The 22684-nt window shown below is 40.6% G+C and overlaps 1 protein-coding gene across 3 annotated transcripts in view; it reads right to left on the reverse strand.

Moving 5' to 3' along the window:
• Positions 1 to 6488: 6488 nt before the first annotated feature.
• The window catches only part of SMPX (small muscle protein X-linked), a 55547-nt gene continuing 39351 nt past the window's right edge, over positions 6489 to 22684 (reverse strand). The window contains exon 5 of one of the 3 annotated variants that reach the window (XM_037901619.1): positions 6489 to 6556. The gene's annotated coding sequence lies outside the window, so the exon portion shown is untranslated. Of the gene's footprint in view, positions 6557 to 7504; positions 8548 to 22684 lie in introns of those variants that run through there. The other 2 variants (XM_043537971.1, XM_037901626.2) reach the window with 2 other exon arrangements.

Here is a 22684-nt window from a genome sequence, read left to right on the forward strand (position 1 = left end):
TGGGAGAGCTGGGAATCATGCCCCCGGTTCCAAGTGTAGCTGTAGCCAGAGAGATGTAACGTGTCTTTCCTAAGGTAACACTCCAACTGAGGCATTGGAGATTTGTTCTTCTTTTGAGTCTGGAGATATTGTGTGTTCTCCATTAAGCTGGAACTCTCTAATTTTCCCCTCACCTCTCAAATTCTAAAAGTAGCCAGCATGTGACGTACTAAGCGATACTCTATTATTGCAGCAACGTTTTTCTGTAACACCCAAATTCTGCTAGGTGGTGGTTAAATTTCTGTTCAGGTTGGAGGTTATTTTAATTTCCCATCAGCTAAAAAGTAGAGGCTCCAGATTCATTTCAGCTATGCCAGGAGCCAGAGAGGAGAACTGTAAACTATCCAGAGATGCTTTTATTGTAGCTGAAGTAAATTTTTACTAAGAGTTCAGCATCTAATTAGACCAACTTTGTTATGAAATAAATTACATTAAATGAGCAAGGTGGAGAAGGAAAGTTCAGCCTCATTCCAATCATATGGGCAATACAGTGAATATATATGCCACCTTTAGAAACCCAATATTATGAGAATACACTTCACTGGCTGAACGTAGCTTGAGGCCTGTTACTTAGTGGTTACTGAGAGCTACAGAATTTTTTTTTTTTACACAAACTATTCTTGTGTACAACAAAGACAGTATCATCCACTTTTCTCTTCTTTGTTAATTTTTCTGTTTACTCACTAGAAAATTAATACGAAACCAAGCCCATTCAAACCCAAGTACTCATACTGTGTTTTAGTTTGATCACAACTAAGACCTGAAGTTATATAAATATAGATATGTTCAACATTGTTAAAAAAGTGAAATGATTGCTTTAAATCATGCTTTTTTAAAACTCTTGTTACTTTTAAAAATTAAATAATAACTTCAAATTCCAATATTGAAATTTACTAAAATACAGCAACATATTGTCTTAGGGTTCAAAATACACCATCCTGACAAACCCACAGTGGAGGCAGCCTACCGAATGTGATTTACCGACAGCCGGTCAATGTGAACTACATTGTTCTTACCAGGGCCAGAATATTTTCACTTAGAGCTCTTTAATATTTCACTACTTGATTATGTGACTTGCAATTAGTCACAAGTCTGCCTTAGGTTGTCTCAGGCAATGTCCACCAGAACATTTGAGCAGCTCTGCTTACTTTGTAAATGGTTTTTGACTCCTTCTAAACATATAGGAAACAGACTTTTATCATGGTTTATTGCTCTTATCTCTAGCTCTTCCTTATTTGTCTCGTAAGATCTGTTTAACCCAGTCACATGATGTAGACCAAAAGAGAATGCTTCAGTGTATGCCTGGACATGCAAAGGTGGTATCCTCCCATTTAACATTACTGAGTTTCCCTTGTAACTTATCCACACATGAATGGTACTAGACAATTGTTAGAGCTCATGGACTGAAATAGGTTTTTTGCCAAGTGAATGATTAAAAATGCTTCATTCATAAAGCTAAAACTTACTCTTAGTTGAAATGTACATGCCCTAGAAAACAGGGGACTTAAGTCCAAAACACAAAATTATTTCAACATTTTTGGCCCTAAAGTCTTCACAAGAAAAATAAAACTTTTTCCCCAAAGCAACCTCCTCTGATACAGAGATGTTTTCCCAACAATTTGTCAATTTTGTATTTTGTCTCACTACACAAAGTTTCCAAAATGGGATTCTTCTTGCATATTCCCAGAAATAATTTACTGACATCACATAAGGGAGAAAGTAGGAAGCAGCCCAGGGAAGGCAGCACAGCAACTATTAAAGGGAGGCAGAATGTGGCTGCTGTTTATAGGGTCCCTGGGTTGGGACCCGGAGTAGTGGGTGGGCCCAGGTCTAAGTGGCCTAAGTGGCATAAACCCCCAAAAGGTGATAGGACTCAATAATAAAAGCCCAAGAAAGTAGCTAAAATTTAAATGGGCCCAGAGATGGGGCTGAAGACCCCGGAGAAGGCCAACCATTTGCTGGACTTTGTTGGAAGGGGTTCCTCCATGCATTTCAACCGTGTGAATTAACCAGAGGGCTAAGCCACTGAAGACCCACCTGATGAGGGCAAAAGCTGAAAGACGGCACCAAGAAAAGGAATGAGTGCACCCTTTCACACTTGCACAATAGGGTCCTGGCCTCTAAGACCTGCTGCAATATAAATAATAAAACCAGAATAAATACTAGCACCCCATAAGGTAGCTCTTTCATTCAGATTACACAGGTGCCATAGTTGGGATGCTATCAAATCAGCTGATATGTATTCGACTTCTTTATGGTGAATGATTAGGCTTGCCAAAATTGTTGTATTAAATGCAATAAAGCTCATTTAAATTTGTCATGTAAATGAAATGATCATTCTATCTCTAGACTCCACAAACTATGTGTGTTTGTGCTTGTATGCCAATCATCTGAATAATCTTGACAATATATTTTGTTCAATGGCCGAGGACAAAAAGCCTCCTCCAGGAAGCATTATGATCTTGGTGTTTCATTAACTGAATCCCTTGCTGCAGGTATAGAATAATGACTACCATTTATTTCCTGGGGGAACTTTCCTCCGCCATGTAGCCCCAGTAACTTCTCTGTAAAACACAACCAGGCTAGATCCTTTTTTGCCATTGGCAAGAAACTATGGTGCCTAATATTGGGTAGAAAGTTAACCCAGAAAATTCTTCCTCTGGCTTTCATTATTTTATTTGAGTTTTCAGCAAGGGAGACTTAAGATATGTCTTCACTACCTGCTGGATCAGCAGGCAGTGATCAATCCAGCGGGGATCGATTTATCGCATCTAGTCTAGATGCGATAAATCGACCCCTGAGCACTCTCCCATCAACTCCTGTACTCCAGCACCATGAGAGGCGCAGGTGGAGTTGATGGGGAAGTGGCAGCAGTCGACTCACTGCGGTGAAGACACCATGATATGTCGATCTAAGTACATGAACTTCAGCTACATTATTCACATAGCTGAAGTTGCGTAACTTAGATCGATCCCCCCCCACCCCCAGTGTAGACCAGGGCTGAGGTTAGATATTAGTAAAAATGTCTAACCATAGGATAGATAAGCAAGAGAACAGGTTACCAAGGGAGGTGGTAGAATCCCCATCATTGGAGGTTTATAAGAACAGTGAGACAAATACCTGTCAGGGATGGTCTAGGTTTACTTGGTCCTGCCGCAGTGCAGGGGCTTGACTAGATGACTGCTTGAGGTCTCATCCAGCCCCACATTTCTATTATTCTATGACCTATACAGAGTTTCGTGATGACAATGCAGTACCGTCTCTGTCAGTCTCAGTTACTTCGTGTTCACTCTGAGAACACAGTGTAGGATAACAGTGATGAAAGCTATTCTACTTTATTTAGTAGGTTCCTCGTTAGGCAAGCTGTACATTTAAAGCATTTTATTTTTCCTCCCATTGTGGTTCATTAATATTAGCTCCTTATTGTGCTAGCCATGCTTTTGAAATGCCTCTAGCTTCACCGTCTGTGAACATTCAGAGTACCAGTTTAATAAGGAGTGAATATGTAACAGCCCATGACTGTGGGACACCCCCCCACACGTTGTCAGATAACCAAATACAGGTGACACAATTATTGGTGGGGCTGGTTGTACCGCTATTAAGCTTGACCCTGTTTTCAGTTGCATATAACTAGAGCGCCGTGATTTTGGCAAATGCAGAATAAAATGAAAAACAAAAACAGACTTGTCAAAAGGGGACACAGCGTCGGCCAGCTTTGGCCCAGTCATTCCTCCCTCATCATGACAGAGCACCCAGCTGTGAGGTGCTGTAATCCTGTGTCCAAGGTCACAACTCCCAGAGCGGAGAGCCAGGCCTAATGCCGTGGGACACAGGAGATGCCACTGCCCAGGGTGAGGGGAGGGTGGGCTCACTCTCCAAACCCCATCTCAAGCTTCCCCTCCTCACCGGGAATTTTTCAGGAATTTCATTTCACCCCTCTGGAGACAGAACCTGTCCTCCCCTCCCCCAGGGATGATAAAATGAAATAAAACAAAAATTAAAATAAAATAAAAATGTCATAGGGCTCTGCTGATAACTTTGTTAAACTAAAAGCGTTTGGGCTTAAGTTTTCCAGGCTGGGTATCTGGTGTTTTTGGAAAATTTCAGCCAAAATCGTTTAGCCATATCTGAAAATGAGGCTATGGAATAACATGTTGTTTTTCACGTGTTCAGAAATTCTGGTGATCTTTTCTTTGAAAAGCTCTAGCATCCCTGTGCTTTGGAACAGGGACTTGAAATTTGATAGGGAAATGGCTTTTGCGTCAGGGATGTGCCTTTCACTGGTCTGTCAGTGAGGGGCTGGAGAAGGGTTGGGGCCCAAGCCCAGCAGTACTGTCTACTGGTTATATTCTGTGCCATATCACTTAGTGGTGGGGGGGTCAGTGGCCGAGTAGCCCAGCAGTGACTGTCCATGGCTATCTCGCCCAGGGGCGAATGTCTGTGGTCAGGGGCGGGGGAACCTGGGCCTTCCTTGCTCACCAGGTGCCAACCCAGGGGCCAGTAAATAGTAGTTCACACTCTGTGGCCTGGAGGGCGGGTACCCCTAGGCTTGCTCCATGGGCCACTTCCTACCCCAGGTTCTGTTTCTCTGTTGGTGCTGCTTGTTTGGTTCTGAGTCCCTGCTGGAGTCTTCTCTGGTAGCACTCTAGAGAGTCTTCCTCTCTCAGTTGCAGCTTGTCGTCATCCACCTCCATGGTTGGAGGGCCTGCAGTGGCCCAGCAGTGGGGCCTGGTCCCAGCCGCCTCGGGCCTCAGTAGCTTCTCAGCAGGAGCCTTCAACACACAACTGCTCTCCTGCTCTGTCCACCCAGACTGAGATGAGCTGCTCCCTTTTGACCTCCGCCTCCACTGTGAGCATGCTCAGCAGGAGAGACGGAGCAGAGCTTTCTGAGCCCAGAGCTGCTCTTTGGCCCTTACCTCACCAGTGTGGGGCTTGTACCCCCATCACCGCAGCCCTGTGGAAATCCACCCAAATATAACTGAAAATTATAAGTCTTTGAAACACCACAGTTTTCACGTGCCCAATAGAGACTTCTCAGTTTATAGCTGCTAAATTACTCCCCAAAACTGTCCACATTGTCCAGGCTGACAAGGGCTTTCCCAGCAATTACAGCGCTGGGCCATTGTGGGCTATCCTGAGTCTGGGCCTGGCAACCTGAACTGAGAGCAGTCTCTCCTGTGATCTCAGTGCCCCTCCTTCTGGGTTCAGGCAGTGTGGAGAAGGAAGCTGCCTAACATGCAGAAGGGATAAAAGCCAGATTTGTGCAGATGGTAGATTGGGACAAGGAGCTTGAGGGTGAGACTGGGACTGGAGGCTGGCAGAGGGAGAATGGCACTGGGAATTGGGGGAAAGGCAGACTGAGAGCTAGAGGGAGACTGGTACTGGGAACCGGGGCAGCAATAGTAAAGGGAGACTGCAAGCCAGTAGCTACGGCTGAGACTGAGGCTGGCTGAGGAGCCAGGTGGGAAACTGGGACTAGCTGGGCAAGGAGACCAGAGGAGTAGGGGAAGGAGGTGAGTACATGATCACATGAGACCTCTGTCTCATTCAGTACACAGGATGGCCCTGCTCTGGGGATGAATCAGAGTTGTATAGTAAAAGAGGCTGTTCTCTGAAGGATCTTTGCTTCATTTGTTGCAGAAGCTGGAAGGTTTGCAGTGAATGAGGCAGGGGATTGCAGAAAGAGAAAGGATGGGGCTCATGGTTAAGGAAGCTGAATACTGCCCTGGAGAACTGGATTCTATCCCTGCCTCTGCCACAGAGCTCTGATGTGATGCTCCTTTTCTGGATGCCTGGCTTGAGACTCTTGGTCTGACTTGCAGAAGTGCTGAACTCTCACAGCTACAGCTAGGAGCTGTGGTTTGAACACACTGTAATGCTAAGTAAAGAATCAGGTCTTCAGCATTTCAAATTGGGCACCAAAAATTAGTGGATACTTTTGACTTTAACTTCTCTGTGTCCCAGTTCCCACCTGTTAAATGGGGCTAATAGCACTTACCTCACATGGGTGTTGTGAAAATACATTTATTTTTGTTGGTGATGCTGTGGTCAGATACTATAATGAGGAGCTCCGCAGAAAAGCCCATGAGGAAATTATAATTCTGTCTTCAGCGCAACAAGAAGAAAACAAAATATTTAATTATTTAGTGCACAGGATGGATATTGATCACTTAATTGAGGCCAGAGTCCTCTGGAAAAAAAATGGTATGTGATTGGGTAATTAAAGACTGTAGCATAATGCATGTACACAGGCGGCCGGAATTAAGATTGCACAGGCAACCTTCATTCTGGCATGACCTACATTTGCTGTGCACATTAAAACACTTACAAGTAATTCTTACCAGCTCCAGTAAAAGAATGCATATCACTACAGTAGTGATAGAAACTGGTGTAGCTCAAAATAGAAAATTGATACCATATCTCTGATTCCAGGATCTGTGCATTCTGTTCATTTACTTTCAATCCACCTTTCCTTTCTTTCAAAGGCCCATTTCCATCTTGTTGTAGCCTCTTCTTTCTGGAAGTTAGATATTAAGTAATAGAACATGAGCGTTGATGAGATAACCTGGGACTTTAGCAAAGAATATTGAATTTGTTCATTAATTATAGACAGGAAAAGATCACAAAATAGTGGGAAATATGCATATCTGTATCTTATTCAGCTATGAATGTTTGTGGTCTGTTTAAAATTCCATGCCTTGAGATTCCTGGGAAATAGAACAAAGTAAACATCTCCAACTTGAGAATTTTGTGAGCAGTTGGAGACTGTGTAAAAATCCAAAGGATGACATTTTTCCAGAGAATGTTTTGCATTGCAGTGAGTGATAACGCAGCAGATGGGAAATTGTTCTTTCTTGATCAAATAGGCATGCTAATCTTGTCAATGTGTCAATGAAAGATGCGCCTGCTGCAGTCTGGATCTTGACACTTCCTCTAATTTCACCTTAGACACTCTTGCTTTAGGGCTGTGCAGTGCATAAAGGGGAATTAGCTACACATGTACAGGGTAAAGCAAACTAGTAAACTACACTGATATTGCATATTTAAAGCAAAAATACAAGCATGTACTTTTTTCCTGAGTTGAAGTGACTGAGAATCCTGTATAGAGTCATGCAAATATTATCTGTCATGACTTAAAATGTAAGGATACTAGTGGCTGACTTTGGTATCCTGTCATGTAGCAAATGAGAAACTGCTGCGTGCATTAAACATATGTCACTGTTAGTAACATTCCGTTGTAAACCTGTTTTCTAACCAGAATAATTATCCTTATTTGAATAGAATAAATTACAAGCAGTCCAGGCAGATTTCATTGCATGTAGAACAAGTACAGTCACTGGTAGAAAACTCATGAATACCATTACCAGAACAGTCCCTCCACAGTGAGTAAATGACACGAGACCAAGGAAATACAATGTATTGAATTTCTCCAACAATAAAATTTCATTTCCAAAAATAGAATATGCCTTAAACAATCTTCATTATGTACATTCCATATAAAACAAGCATGTGGGTTTCACATTTTATCATAATATTTAAAGTCCTGTTTGATCATACTCAATTTCTGTGCAATATTAATACAGTGGAAAAATATATAGGAGACAGTATTTTATATCACCTTTTAAGGGCCTGATTCTTTATCTTTTGTTCAGGTGAGTCGTCGAATCAAGATTGGTGGGACTATTTGCTTCAGTAAAGGTTGCAGGATTGAGTTTTAAGACCCTCTATTCCAGGAAAGCACTTAAGTGTGTGCTTAATTTTAAGCATGTGCTTAAGAACTTTCCTGAACAGAGGTGCTTTCCTGAATCAGGGTCTATTTAAGGATCTTTTTACCTCGCATTTCTGTCACCAAGTTCTGTACAATGTAAAAGCAATGCATAAATATCTGACCAACAGTGCATTTTACATTTTTAGGCAAAAGAAAATACTGTGGCTCTATAGCAAAGGAGGAATATAGGATGAACTCATCTTCAAAGAGCATACGTGAAGATTTTCACTGTACTTTAACTCTCTATTTTACAGAATTTCAAACCCACCCGTTAACCAATAATTAATATGTAAAAGTAAAGCATGGAATAGATTATCTTTCACGAAGTCTGCAATCTGCGCTTTCATTAAAACATTTTATCCATGAAACTGTTATGTCAATAGCTTCTATTTTCAACAGCAAGAGAAAAAATTCAACTAGTAAGAAGACCTTTCTCCCTGGAAAAATGGTTTATTTGATTTTTTTTTTTACTCAAACTATGAGTTACATTATTCTCTGCTCATAAAATCAAACTTATTCCTGAATATGTACAGGTTCATCACTTTCTGTTTTGTGCTGCGTTATGTCACCAGTACTTTTTACATTATGCAAAATAGACAACAAGAAAGGGATATAAATGTACAAAGAGGACATTTTTATGGAGTATCTTGTATTTAGGAAGTTCATAATCTTCGTACAAATATATAAAATATTTCAATAATCTGCACGCATTGTATTTCATTCTGTTTCTCTTTTCAGATCTGCAAGATAAAAAAAAAAGACAAGAAATGTATCATTTACCATTGTATTTGTGGATATTTTTTGTGAAATCATGAAAGTTCATGTAAGTTCTTACTGAACATATATTCTTTGCATCTGCAATTTGCCTTGCACATTGTGTAGTCATTTACATCTGTGCAGAGTGGAATACAAAGTGGGTGTAAAATACCATCATTTTGATGTGGTACCTTCCTCAACCCACAGTTCACATCTGTCTAATGAAACTGTGGATGTCCTCATGATTCTTCGAATTGTCTTATCCTTTAATGAATCTGACTAAGGTCTTGGCCACTATGGCATCCTGTGGCTATGAGGTCCACAGGATAAATAATAAACATGCATTGAGTAAATATAACCCCCCCCCCCCCCCCGCCCAGTATTTCCTTTCATCGGTTGAACATGTGTTGCCTTTCAATTTCAGTGAATGTCCCCTGGCTCTTTAACTATGAGAAAAAGTAAATGGGAGGACCTAATTTTCCTTCTCTATGCCACTCATTAGCTTTTACACAATTATCATATCCCTCTTATTCATTGCCTCTCTAAACAGCCCCAACCTTTTTGAGTCTCTCTTCATATGGAAGTTTCTCCTCGCCTCTATTTTTGCCACTTCTCTCAACACCCTTCTATTTCTGCTGTATATTTTTTGACTGACAGCGCTGAACACATTATTGTAGGTGAGAGTGTATGATGAAATATTTTCTGCCCTATTTTTGCACATCCTAACAGTTTGATTTTTCGGCTGCTGCTGGCACTCAGGTTTTTCCTCCTGAATAGTTAAGGTTAAGGTATAACCCTGCAGAGGGTCTAATCCTGTCCCCATTGAAGTTAAGGGAAGTGTTACCATTGATTTCAGTCATACAGATCAGGTCAATAATGAGGAAATACCAGATCTGAAATGCAGGAAAGTTGATCTCTTGGGATATTTGTTTAATCAGTAAAATTTTAATACCTGTATTTGGTGTAAACTTTGGTTTAATACCTGTATTTGGTGTAAACTCTATTGCACTCAATAAACTTTTACTAAACTTCTCAGAAAATTAAACAGTCATCGCACCACGAAAAATGACCACGGTTTGTAGCTCACAATATTTTACATAAATACTGGTTTTGTTGCTCTTCCTAAGATGTGGGGGCCTTTATCAATCGGAACAAGAATGGAAGAGAGACTGGGAGTGATCAGTTTACAGCAGAGACAAATAAGAGAGGACATAGAAGTGCTATATCAAATAATCCCACATGACTAATACTGATAGTTTGGACATGTTATGTACTTTTCGGAAAAGAAGTCAAATTAATTAAGAAATGGTGAAAATAAATTAGTTGTCGAAAAGAGCAAGGTAAGGAATTTTTCCCAGAATGTTTCAAACGCTGTTTATCCCTTACAGTAATCATCCGATGAAGTGAGTTGTAGCTCACGAAAGGTTATGCTCAAATAAATTGGTTAGTCTCTAAGGTGCCACTAGTACTCCTTTTCTTTTTGCGAATACAGACTAACACGGCTGCTACTCTGAAACCAAAGCAGCCTGATCACATCTCAGTATGGCTTAGTACATTTATCCACTGCCTATCACTTCATTTCAGCCTGAATTTCCTTCAAGTCATCCCACAGACAGATGACTTTCGTTGGACATCTTTTCAAATTCTGGTCTCACTTTCACCAGTGTTAATGTGGAGAAACACAACTGAAGTTGGTGGAATTACAATAGATTTACACAGGACTGTGCCTAGAATTTGTCCATTCAAGCGTTACATAGCCCCAGAAAGACACTGTTGGTTTGAGAGCTCTGACTACTGAAATCTCTTGCACCTGCAAGTTGTTATATTCGTAAAATGACAAAAATAACATCAAAATTTTAAAAGTCTGCTTGGTGGATTCCCAGTACACAAACACACATGCCTTCCAACCTGGGTAATTACATTCTGCCCACATATAGTCTCCCTGCAGTTTCAGTTCCCTGCTGTGTGACTTGCTGAATGTGAAGAGGTGTGGATGCTTTTCAGTCATAGGTGAATGAAAATACTTCTGGGGACATATTCGTTCAAACCCTATCCTCAGATATGCATGCAGGGCTCTTACTGACATCGGCGCAAGCCAGGCTCTGTACACTTAATAGCATAATTTGGCCCTTAATTTATAAAGTATTTTGTGATCCTTCAAGTTGAAAGATGCCAGTGTGTAAGATTTCAGAGTAGCAGCCGTGTTAGTCTGTATTCGCAAAAAGAAAAGGAGTACTTGTGGCACCTTAGAGACTAACCAATTTATTTGAGCATAAACTTTCGCATCCGATGAAGTGAGCTGTAGCTCACGAAAGCTTATGCCCAGTGTGTAAGATACTGTTTTATATATATAAAGCTTGAGCAGCTGCTTTAACTAGAGCTCCTTTGTTTAATGGGCTCGAGTCAGATTTTTAACATCACTATAGCATAATAAACATCTTACTCAGTAATATTGTATTTCCAGAAAGGAGGATCTCCATTGTCCGCACAACTACAAAGGAGCCATTATGATGTCAATGCAAGTCAGAAAGCTCCCCTGTGGTCCATCTCCCCACTCTAATCTTCCCTTAACTCCCTCTTACACCAGTTTGAGCCTCACTTATTTTCTCAGTTCTACTCTATTACATAAGAATGGCCATATTGGATCAGACAATTGGTCCATCTAGCCCTGTTTTCCAACAGTGGCCAGTGCCAGATGCTTTAGAGGGAATGAACAGAACAGGGTAATTTACTGAGTGATCCTTGCCCTGTTGTCCAGTCCCAGCTTCTGGCAATCAGAGGTTTAGAGACACCCAGAGCATGGGGTTGTGTCCCTGACCATCTTGGCTAATAGCCATTGATGGATCTATCCTCCATGATCTTCTCATTCTTCTTTGATCTCAGTTATGCTTTTTGGCCTTCACAACATCCCCTGGCAATGAGTTCCACAGGTTGACTGCACGTTGTGTGAGGAAGTACTCCCTTTTGTTTGTTTTAAACCTGTTGCTTATTAATTTCATTGGGCGACCCCTAATAATTATGGAATGGGAAGGGGTAAATAATACTTCCTTATTCACTTTATCCATTCCATTTATGATTTTATAGACCTCCATCATCCCCCCCCCTCCAGTTGTCTCTTTTCAAAGGTGAACAGTTACAGTCTTTTTAATCTCACCTTAATTTGGAAGCTGTTCCATACCCCTAATTATTTCTGTTGCCCTTCTCTGCACTTTTCCCAATTCGAATAATCTTTTTTGAGATGGGGTGACCAGAACTGCATACAGTACTCAAAGTGTGGGCATACCATGGATTTATATAGTGGCATGATGATATTTTCTGCCTTCTTGTCTATTCATTTCCTATTTGGTCCTAACATTCTGTTAGCCTTTTTGACTGCCGCTGCACATGGTGGATAGTTCTCTGAAAACATCTTCTCAAAGACTCCAAGGTCTTTTTCTTGAGTGGTAGCAGCTAATTTAGACCCAATCATCAGGTATGTATATCATTTTATATTCCTCCAAAGATCTACTATTCTGTGTGTGTAAGCTGAACTCTGCTGATATTGATGGGAGTTTGTAAAGTAAAAATACATGCTGCCATGTACAGTATTAATATGCTACTGATATCCAAGTAGTTTGACTGCTTGGGTCACCTCAGTCACTTGCTCAGTTCCTCCATCTGCTCCTAGGACCTTCCCCACACCATAACTCTGCCCCTTGCTTATAAATCCAGTCCTTTGACTCTCAACTTCCATTGAAATCAACAGCATATGCCAGACAAAGTTAAAAGCTTTAAATTTATTCATATTATTTTTGTACTGCTTTATGGCCCCAGTCTCAACTGGGGCCTTATTGTGTTAGATACTTTATAAGCAGACGGTGAGAGTGGGTCTCTGCTCTGAAGTGCTTATTAGTCTAAATAGACAAGACAGATAAAAATTTGGGAGGGGAAACAGAGGCACAGATAGGTGAAGCGACTTGTCCAATACTACAAAACCAGTCAGTGGCAGAGTCAGGACTCCTGACTCCCAATCCAGTGCTCTATCCACTAGGCCAAACTGTTCCCCCTACTGCATCATGCCAGCAATCTATATGCTTTGCAGGAGTTTTTCTTTTTCTTTTCTTTTCTTTTTTTTACTGAACATTTTAAATTCTTTGAGCTCTATTCCCCAGTTTGAGCTCTATTCCACCAAGTTCACTTTGCACCACTTATGAAATACATAGTGAGCCTAACTCAGCCAGAGCCTCCCAGTCGAGGATTCCCACTGTGTAGATGGAGTGGAGAATCAAGCTCTTCATGTTTTAATTTGTTTTAATTTAGTGAATTGCTGTGATGGTTCTGAGCAATGCTTCATAAATTAACAAACGCTAATAATATTACTGTCACAGTTCAGGGCAACTGCACCTGTATTCTCCCTCAATGGTCCAGCAAGGGCTCCCACTCTAGGCTCACAGCTCCTCAGCTGTTACCTCTCCTGGGCAGTGACATGCATCTCTCCCCCTCATGACCAGGGTTTTTCCAAGTTGCACAGTACCCTGCTTACACTGTGAGTTCCTAGCGAGCCAGACTGCCTGATCTTTGCTTTCTTTCTGGAACAGGTTAATTACCCATAGTTATAAGTTACCACACAGCCCTTTCTAAGCAAGTATGTTTATTCTTAAGGTGAAAGCAATACAGAGAACCTACACAAATGCTAATAAGCTTATCAGAGCTCACCCCAGCTCCCACAAAGCCTCTGGTCTGTGTCAGCCCTTCCAACCTTCCACAAGGATTGCCTACCGCTGCCTGGGACAATAGGTCCTTCAGTTTGCTGGATCAGAAAGAAGGCCCTGAGTCCATTTAAACTCAGGCTGTTTATCCAAAAGTCCTTTCTTTCTCTGTTGGTCTCTGGAGAATCCAGTTTGAACCAGTGTATACAAGTCTTTCCAGGTGGTGGTAGCTCTCTGGAGGCATTACAACCTGAGTGAATTTGTCTAATCACCCAGCACTCTTCTTAGTTCCTAAAGGCCTGTGATCACCTTCCCCATGGAATTACAAACAATCCCTGGCCCACATAAATTTAATATAGTAAGATCTCCCAAAGATATTGCATGAAATTGCTATATTTGTTACAATTACCTTACTCTCCAATGCTCTCCCAGCTCTCTAGAATTGTTACTTATTGCCAAATGAGTTTCCTTGCTTACTAACCCCTCTTTTAGCTCCTTGTGGGGTTCCAATCTGCTCTGAACTCTCTCTTTGTGCTCCAATTTGCTGTCTCTCAGGTCCCAAACGCAGTCTATTTTTAGAATACAAACTCCTACAAAGATCAATGGGAGTGTTTGAACTCAAAACTAGGATACTAGATGGTGCATTAATAATTTTCATACTTATACTCCCTTGGTTATTTTTCAGCTGCTGTAGCCTTTCTACCAGTATCTCTTGTGCCACTCAAATCATCTCCCACCTTTCATCATGCTACTCTGATCATTTTAAAATAAATCAATAGGATTTAAACACACGCTTAAAGTTAAGTGCATGCTTAAGCACTGTCCTGATTAGGGATGGTCTTAAGCATATGCTTAAATGCTTTCCTGAATCCTGGACTTCATGTCCCTTCCTACCCCCAAGACCCTCTACTTTTTCATTCTAAAAATCACAGGATTCTTGGCGTCCCAATCCTGCTCCCAGTGAAGTCAATAAGGCTTTGCCATTGATTTCAATGGGAACAAGAGTGAGAATTGTAGTTTGCTAATCTTGTAACAAATTCAATGAGGGGCGTTTGAAAATAGGAAGTGATCTAATCTGGGTAACACCGAACATTGATACAAACTTACAAAATACACTGTAATAACATTACTGACCTGCAAATGCTCAGATTTTTTTTTTCAGACATAAATCTCTCCTGTATCTTTTCCCCCCGTCCAAAAAGCAGAACACTGACTAACTGGCAATGGATTAAAAATTACATTCTAAAATGCAGCAGCAATGATGCCAAACTGTCAATACATTTTGCTAATTTACCAAACTGTAAGTGACTAAAATATGTGAGAGAAGGAATCTTTTAAAAAGGGAAATAAATCTGTGTTTGGGCTGAAATCTTGTATGTTGCATTTCAGGATGTTGTGGGATGAAATGGCCAAGTTTAATGCTAAAAACATGGAACTGTCCTTTCTAATTGTAGAGTTAGAAGGGGAGGGGCACTATAATATAGAGGAATGTATGTGTGGCCCACTTATGTAGTTAAAGACTGTATCCTAATGCATATGTGTTAGGAGGCTGAATTAAAGTTTCATGATCAATCTCTATCCATGCCCCTCCTAGCCTCTGAGGTTAGGAGGGGCATGGATATGCAAAAAAGGTGCATATTATTAGCACCAAATATGTTCCTAATAGAAAACGAGTAATCGTGCTGCGAGCCCAAAGATGCAGTAAATGCCTCCCACTCAACAAGCTTCCAAACTGGAGACCACATGATGTTTACTTCTCACCAGGACCCATTTATAGACATGTTACTCACCACTGCCGCAGTTACACATGCATCGATAAAAGAGAAGAAAAAGTACTGCCTCTCTTTATACAGTTTAGAATAAAGATTAACCCTTCCCTTTAGCATTATACTTTGACCAGGTGCCCATATGACAAATCCCTTATACACTATAATCAATAGAAAACATCCAGCATATTTCCCATGTGCTATATGCTGACAACATGCAAATTCAGCAAACTATTAATGAGAAATCATTGCAGTTATTGGAAAACATCAGTAAATGGACAGGGTGAGAGTTTTAAAAGTGGGAGAAAGGAGCAAATTACAATGAGAAAGGTTTCCTTTAGAGATGTCAGAAGCCACAGAACAGACTTTTGTCCTCAGAGCTTTTAAATGATAGCTGGGCACAAGAAGCCAATAAGCATCCTGGGAATGAAAGATATTAAATTCAGTAAAGTAAGAAGGGGACAGAGTTCGTGAACTTTCACAAGTCTGGAGTAGAATTGGTATGATATTTCAAACACACAGAACTAAAGAAGGAAAACGTGCAAAAAATAAATTCAGGGCCATATCCTTAGTTCGCAGCTTACTCTAGGGAATTGGTGCCGTGAAAGGAAAATTTAGATAATCCATTTATGCCATTTAGCAGGCAAGAGACTTACCCTTCCTGAGAAGGTACCTTTCAATTTTAAGGGATCTGTCTTAATTAGTTGGTTTAATTAGTTGCCTTATCATGCTGCCCTTACTTCCTTTCAACTGGCGCCATCTGTTGAGATCACCTTCTCCTTTGCATTCAATTTAATATTTATATTATATGTGGGATATCTGGACTGGCAGTCAGCAAAGGTGGAAGAGACAGTAGGAAGCCAAATGTGTCCCAGTCATCCATATTAGCACTGAGAACAGGATTAGAGGGAGAAGTTCTTCTCTAATATCCATGCTTATGCTGGGTGAGGGTTGAATTAGCAAAGGGAGATTAGCCCTCTTACCTTCCATTAACTAAAGTTAATTCACGACAAATTTAAAAATGAAAGATTTTTTAAAAAATAATTTTTCATCTCACCAAGTGGGGGGGGGGAAAGGCAGGCGGTGGGGATGACCACTAAAAGTAAATAACAGCAGTGACATTTTTCTCCACAAGATTAAAAAAAAGTCAAAAAAATTTTTTTTAATGTCATCAAAAATCAATGTAGACAAAAATCACATTTTCCCACAAAAAAAAATTCTTGAAACCACGTTTGTTGACAATAACATTTTGACCATTATTAAATGGCTTTAACATCTCTATCTTTGCTTTCCTTCCTGTTATTAAAAAGAAAAGGAGTACTTGTGGCACCTTAGAGACTAACAAATTTATTTGAACATAAGCTTTCGTGAGCTACAGCTCACTTCATCGGATGCATTCAATATTGTTCAAGTTAAATTGCATCTCCGTGTAGTGATGATAACAGTGTGAATTAAGGTAAATTTTGACTTTTTTTTGCAGTATTGTAGCTTAGTAGGAAGTGCACAAGGAAGCGTCAATAGAGTCTGTGCAGCAGAATATCTAGTGAACAGAAATAGACCTTCAGACTGCTGGGCAAAGTGTGGCATAAAACCATTTCACCTGATGCGCTGCTCCCGTTATTTCTTGCTGGGATACCACTGTCGTCATTTCTGCTGCCACATTTCTTGCCAGGCTACTGTTTGCCCCACTGCTGAATTAACAATTGCTCCTGCAGAAGAGTGACAATTTAGCATGGTGGCTGCTGAGGGCTGTTTCAGACCAATATGCAAAGGGTAAATTTCAAGGCAATTGCCAAGGATGGTATTGTGTTGACCTATTTGCCAGCATGAGAGTTTGAGGTAATAAAAAAAGAGCAGATAAGGGTATGTGTTTGCATCTGTTTGGAGGACTCTTGGTCAAAATGCAGTATTATTAGTCTCTGAGTGGTTGCTAGGCTACCCTCCTTCATTTGGAGACTGCAGGGGCACACCGGTTGATTTGTGTAAGCAATTTATGTGGACATTAATCAGCATGAACAAGGAAATAAATGAACACATTAGAGGTGAGAATTTTATTCAGGGTGGGTGGGTGTATTTATCTTAATTCAGCTTTTAAATCAGTTGAAATAACACAACAGAAATTTCTTTTTTCAGATTAAAAATCTTTTTATTTTCAGAATTGAAATGGCCAGGTTTTATGTAAGTCCTGATATTAATTTGGTAGACGCCAATTACTTCTCCAAGGATCTTAAACAATTAAATGTATTTCTTATTCAGATAAATCAGCACACGTGATCGGCTGTCATCAAATCAGTCATGTGATAATGGTAAAGAATTATAATTTTGAAGAAACCATCCCTATGCCCTCAGATCCTCTCTTTCTTAGCAAATGCTTTGCTGTAAGAACAATCTTTACCAAGAATCAATATTCAACAACAAATTGTCCAGATGAGCCATCAGCTACACTCTTCCTCCAGCTGTGTTCGCTTTCTGCTCTTCCGGAGAATTTCACCCAGCTGGCTAAGTTTGTTTACCACATCCCAAGGGCGCTGGAGGTTTAGAACTCTTCTCAACCAGGTTTGGAACCAGCAGAACATGTCGTCTGGGTTCAGTACCTTGATCACGCTTAATTATGGAGGCTATTGGGGTATAGCTATATTCAATGACAACAGCTGATGTTGCGACCTATATTTTACCTCGTCCATTTTTATCAGAATTAGCTCTCCTAGTTTAAGTTTGGATAAACTGGATTCTGATGATTAAAGAAGAAAAACTGAGTCCTCTTAGATTTGGCATATCTTCACTCTGTATTCTTTGAGCGAGAGTATAGAGGACAAGGGGATTTTTTTAACCTTTAAGGTTGACAACATTGCAACATTTTTTGAGGCCTGGCTGTGTCCCTCATATATACTTTCCAGTACATTGTCCTGAAAGGACTGTGCAAGTATAATATTAATGCCACAGGTAATCAGACCAGCTATGGACAATTCTTCTCATTACATGTAAATTATAGGCCGAACATAGGATTCCTGAGGTAACCATGTCCTATACGTTTGGATACGATTTATAGTTGTACTCTTCCTATGGGCCACTTGAATCAGTTCTGGTTTTTGTGGTGACACTGGTAACCCATTCCAAACTACACACACGTGTGCTTCAGTAACAGCAGAGCCAGTTGAAAAGTTTCAAATTTCAAAATTTTTCCAAAAAAAAAAAGGCTATTTTCACAAAAGTAGTAATGAAAAAGGGCTCCATTTTTTTTATTGTCTCTCATCCTGAGTTTCTGGGGCTTGTAGTATGTCCCAAGCCTAAAGCTATCAAGACCATGCAAATGTCTTGTTAACTTCTTGCAAGCCCATACGTCCTCCAAACATTCTTTCTCTGTTTGGGCATAGCTGGGCTTGAGTCTGAAAATTGTCTTGCATTATAGGCTACAGACTCCCAGGTATCTCCTTGTAACTGAAGTAGCACTCTCCACGACCCCAGCTTTTGGCATCTGTTGAAATAGCGGCAGACTTAGAAATATCAAAATATGCCAGTATTGGGGGTGGGAGCAACAGTTTATTCATAGCCTCAAAAGTACATTCTGTGCTTTATTTCACACCCACAGAGACGTGAAATAAAGCAGTTCATAAAGAACTTGGACTTTTGAGGACAGACTAGGTATAATTTTCTCCAGACTAGTAATCATATAGAGCAGTGTTTCCCAAACGTGGGACACCGCTTGTTCAGGGAAAGCCCCTGGCAGGCCGGGCCGGTTTGTTTGCCTGCCACGTCTGCAGCTTTGGCCGATTGTGGCTCCCATGGCCATGAAACCATGGCCAGTGGGAGCTGCAATCTGCAGAACCTGTGGACGCGGCAGGTAAACAAACCGGTCTGGCCTGCCAGGGGCTTTCCCTGAACAAGCGGTGTCCCAAGTTTGGGAAACACTGATGTAGAGGAACTACATCAGTTCTGGGATATTTTTAGATAGAAGCACTTTAACTACAGCTCTGACTTCTCCCTCTTCACCAATTACATGACCTAAGACCTGTAGTTTGGTTTGCTGTAGCATGCATTTCTCTATTTGATTCTTGTGCGCACCCTCAATTGCTTTCACAACTTATTTCAGTTTTTCATTATGTTTTCCCTCTGACTTCCCATCAACTAAACTGTCATCTGTGTAAACAGGCCTTGTAGAATCCCATTTAATTTCCTTTGGAAGGTTTCTAGGGAAATTTGTGATATCCAATGAGAAGCAAGGAAAGCATATCTTCCAGATACACAATGAAAGTTGTCATCATCACACCGTCAAGATGGAGTGGAGCCTGCCAAGAGCCACTAGTTGCATCTACTGAAGAGAACAGTGTTGCACAAGTTAACCTGGAGAGTATAGCTACACTGCTAGGAAGCATACATCTTTCTCTCCTTATTGCTTCACTCTTTAGGTCGATACAGATATGCATGTATAACAAGCACCACAAGGGGGGAAAAAACCCTCTCTCAGTTCAGCAAGGCACTTTTTAAATTATTCTCATCCATCCAATCCTGCCTTTGCTTTGGGAGACAGTAGGATGGGCACTCCATAAGAACATAAGAATGGCCCTATTGGGTCAGACCAAAGGTCCATCTAGCCCAGTATCCTGTCTTCCAACAGTGGACGGTGCCAGGTGCCTCAGAAGGAATGAATAGAAAAGGTAATCATCAAGTGACCCATCCCCTGTCGCTCGTTCCCAGCTTTTGGCAAACAGAGTCTAGGGACACCATCTCTGCTCATCCTGGCTAATAGCCATTGATGGACCTATCCTCCATGAATTTATCCAGTTCTTTTTTGAACTCTGTTATGGTCTTGGCCTTCACAACATCCTCTGGCAATGAGTTCCACAGGTTGACTGTGCATTGTGTGAAGAAATACTTCCTTTTATTTGTTTTAAACCTGCTGCCTATTAATTTCATTTGGTGACCCCCTAGTTCTTGTGTTATGAGAAGTAGTAAACAACACTTCCTTATTTACTTTCTCTACACTAGTCATGATTTTATAAACCTCAATCATATCTCCCCTTAGCTGTCTCTTTTCCAAGCTGAAAAGTCCCAGCCTTATTAATCTCTCCAGGCTGTACTGAATGCATAGAACAGAGCCCCTTTAACAGGATCTAACAGGTGATCTTTCCAGTCATACTAGTGGACACAAATAGTCTATTAATAAAGTTACGTGAAAATTTCAGTGCATCAAAGTAGTAAAGAATTCACAAGACGTAGCTGATTAAGAAATTTCCAAGGACAGAATAGCCCTAGCTCTTCATTACCCATAATTAGCGTCATAGACAACTTGTACGAGGTAGGCTGCAATGCTGCTACTAGCAGGTCAGGCTTCTGTATCGGATATGGACTGACCACAAAGCTTCCTTCGCAGAGAAATATACCCCAGGTGTGTGTGTTCACTATAAGATCCTTTAACACTCTGCCAGGTCTGGCTAAGGTTAGCTTAAATAAGGTATGTTGCATGCAGCTCCACCTCGCGGCTGAACCGTATAATACAATTTAGCATTTCATTACAGTTAGCCTCTCAGATGATCTGAGATAAATCCGATATAGGCACTAGAAGCTCAGGAATGATTTTGCAGCAGCAGCAGGGAAGTAAAGGCATAGGGCAAAGCACTAATTGCCTCCTGAGCTGTGCGGAGCATTATCAACTCCCTTTAACTTCAGTAAGAATCAGAAGTTAAAACTATACCTGATCAGTACAAAATAGACAACTGTAAAAATCAAATGCCAAAAAGCCAAAGAAAGCAGCATCATTTTTTAAAAGGGTGAAGGAGAATCTTCTATGGGGGCTGACAGTGATTAAGACCCTGACACTGCAACTGGCTCTGTGACTCATTGCTTCCATGTGGGATCCACACACCCGCAGCCAGTTGCAAGACTGGGGTCTAAACTAGGAAATACCTCTGAAAAAGAAGTATTTTCAATATATATTTTATACGTTGGGAGAGAGGGGCTGAAGGTGAATGTCCAAGTTCCATGCCACAGGGATCATCCCAGCAAAGGCTTGGTTGCCCGCCAACAGAAGGCATGATGGGAAACATCTAAAGGGCAGATGCTGTCAGAGCATAGGCACCTACCAGGATGAGGCCCAAGAAGAGGCATGGTCACTGAAGGTACAATATGTGCACTGTGTTACCCTCAGCCTCATTATCGTAGGGTCAAACCTAAAGTCCTTGAGTAGGATTTTTCAAAAGTGACTAGTTCCCCAATGTTTGTGTGTCCCTCCTGAGACATCCAGTTTTCAGAAAGTGCTGAGCATCTGTCCGCTGAAAATCAGGCCCCTTTAAAAGTGTCTCAAGTTGGGCACCCAGTAACTGAGGCACCCAAAATCACTAGATACTTTTGGAAACATTATTCCCTACTCTCACAAAAGTCCCATTGACTGAGTAAGGACTTCAGGATTTGGACTTGTTTTGCACACAGGAGCAAGATTTGCATAGAAGAACAAGCTGTGGCTTGGTCAGGTCCTATCATGTGCTAAAAACAGCCAGTGAGCCCCAGCAACTGTACTCAGGAACAAATATACACCAGTGTGTTGATTGTATATAAAAAAATGATAACCCTGTAAATGTCATCGCCTTTAGCTGTTATGATTACAGAACAACAGGGTGAGGAAAAAAGAAACATTTTAACAATCTTGAGGGACTAAGAGCTCTATGCCAACCTCATTCAGTCATGGTCTTGATGCTGCCTAATGATTAATGGCATTTCCAGCACAACAGGAAACACACAAATTATCACATTTCTTTTTTTAAAAGAATCAAGGGTGAAGGGCTAGTCAGAAAATAAAATGATTAGTTAAGAGTTAATGCAAATAATACTTTGCACCCCTATAGGGTCTTCCATCAGAAGATAGCAAAATACTTTAAATATACTAATGAAATACGCTTTTAACATTACTTTGAGGTAGGTAACATATTTACCCCTATGTTACAGATGAGGAAAGTGAGGCATGGCGAAGATAAATGTCATGCCCAGGATTCAGGCAAAGCCAGGAATACAGTAGTACTAGGTCTGATCAAAAACCTTCTATTTTAACATTTTTCAACATAAAATTGGAATTTTGACAAAACCAAACATTTTCCTGGCAAGAGTCTGCTGCCCTTAAAAAAATTGGAAATTTCTGGCAGGAAAATGAAAACCCTACGGGGTTTCAGCCAAAAACTGACCACTTTAGACTGTGTGGTCTTCTTTCATTGCCCAAAAGTAAACATTTTCTGCTGAAATTTTGACAAAAATGTGGTGGGTTTTTTTTCATTTTTGTTGAAATTTTCAATGGAAAAACACCATTTTCCAAGTCAAACCCAAATTTCCTTTGAGTCTTTCCGGAAGGACTGATTCTGCAAAGACTTTGCACATAAGTAACTTTATGCATGAAAATAGTTTCACTGAAATCAATAGAATATACAGGTATATTGATACTTACATGTATCAAATTATTCAAGTGAATAAGTCTTTGCAGGACAGAGCTCTTAACCACAAGATCAGACTGTCTCTGCCATAAAACTAATAATTGGATTTAGTAAACTATTAATAAAACTTTTATTTTTAAAGTAAGCCATGTTATTAAGCCAAGGAAAATCGGAAGCATGAGTCTTATTTTAGATTTCAACCATGTTCACATTTCATTTGGTTCTGGCATGTGGCTCTCCAATGAAACAGAA

Source organism: Chelonia mydas, chromosome 1 (genome assembly GCF_015237465.2).
Source record: "Chelonia mydas isolate rCheMyd1 chromosome 1, rCheMyd1.pri.v2, whole genome shotgun sequence".
In the NCBI taxonomy this organism is placed as follows: domain Eukaryota; kingdom Metazoa; phylum Chordata; order Testudines; family Cheloniidae; genus Chelonia; species Chelonia mydas.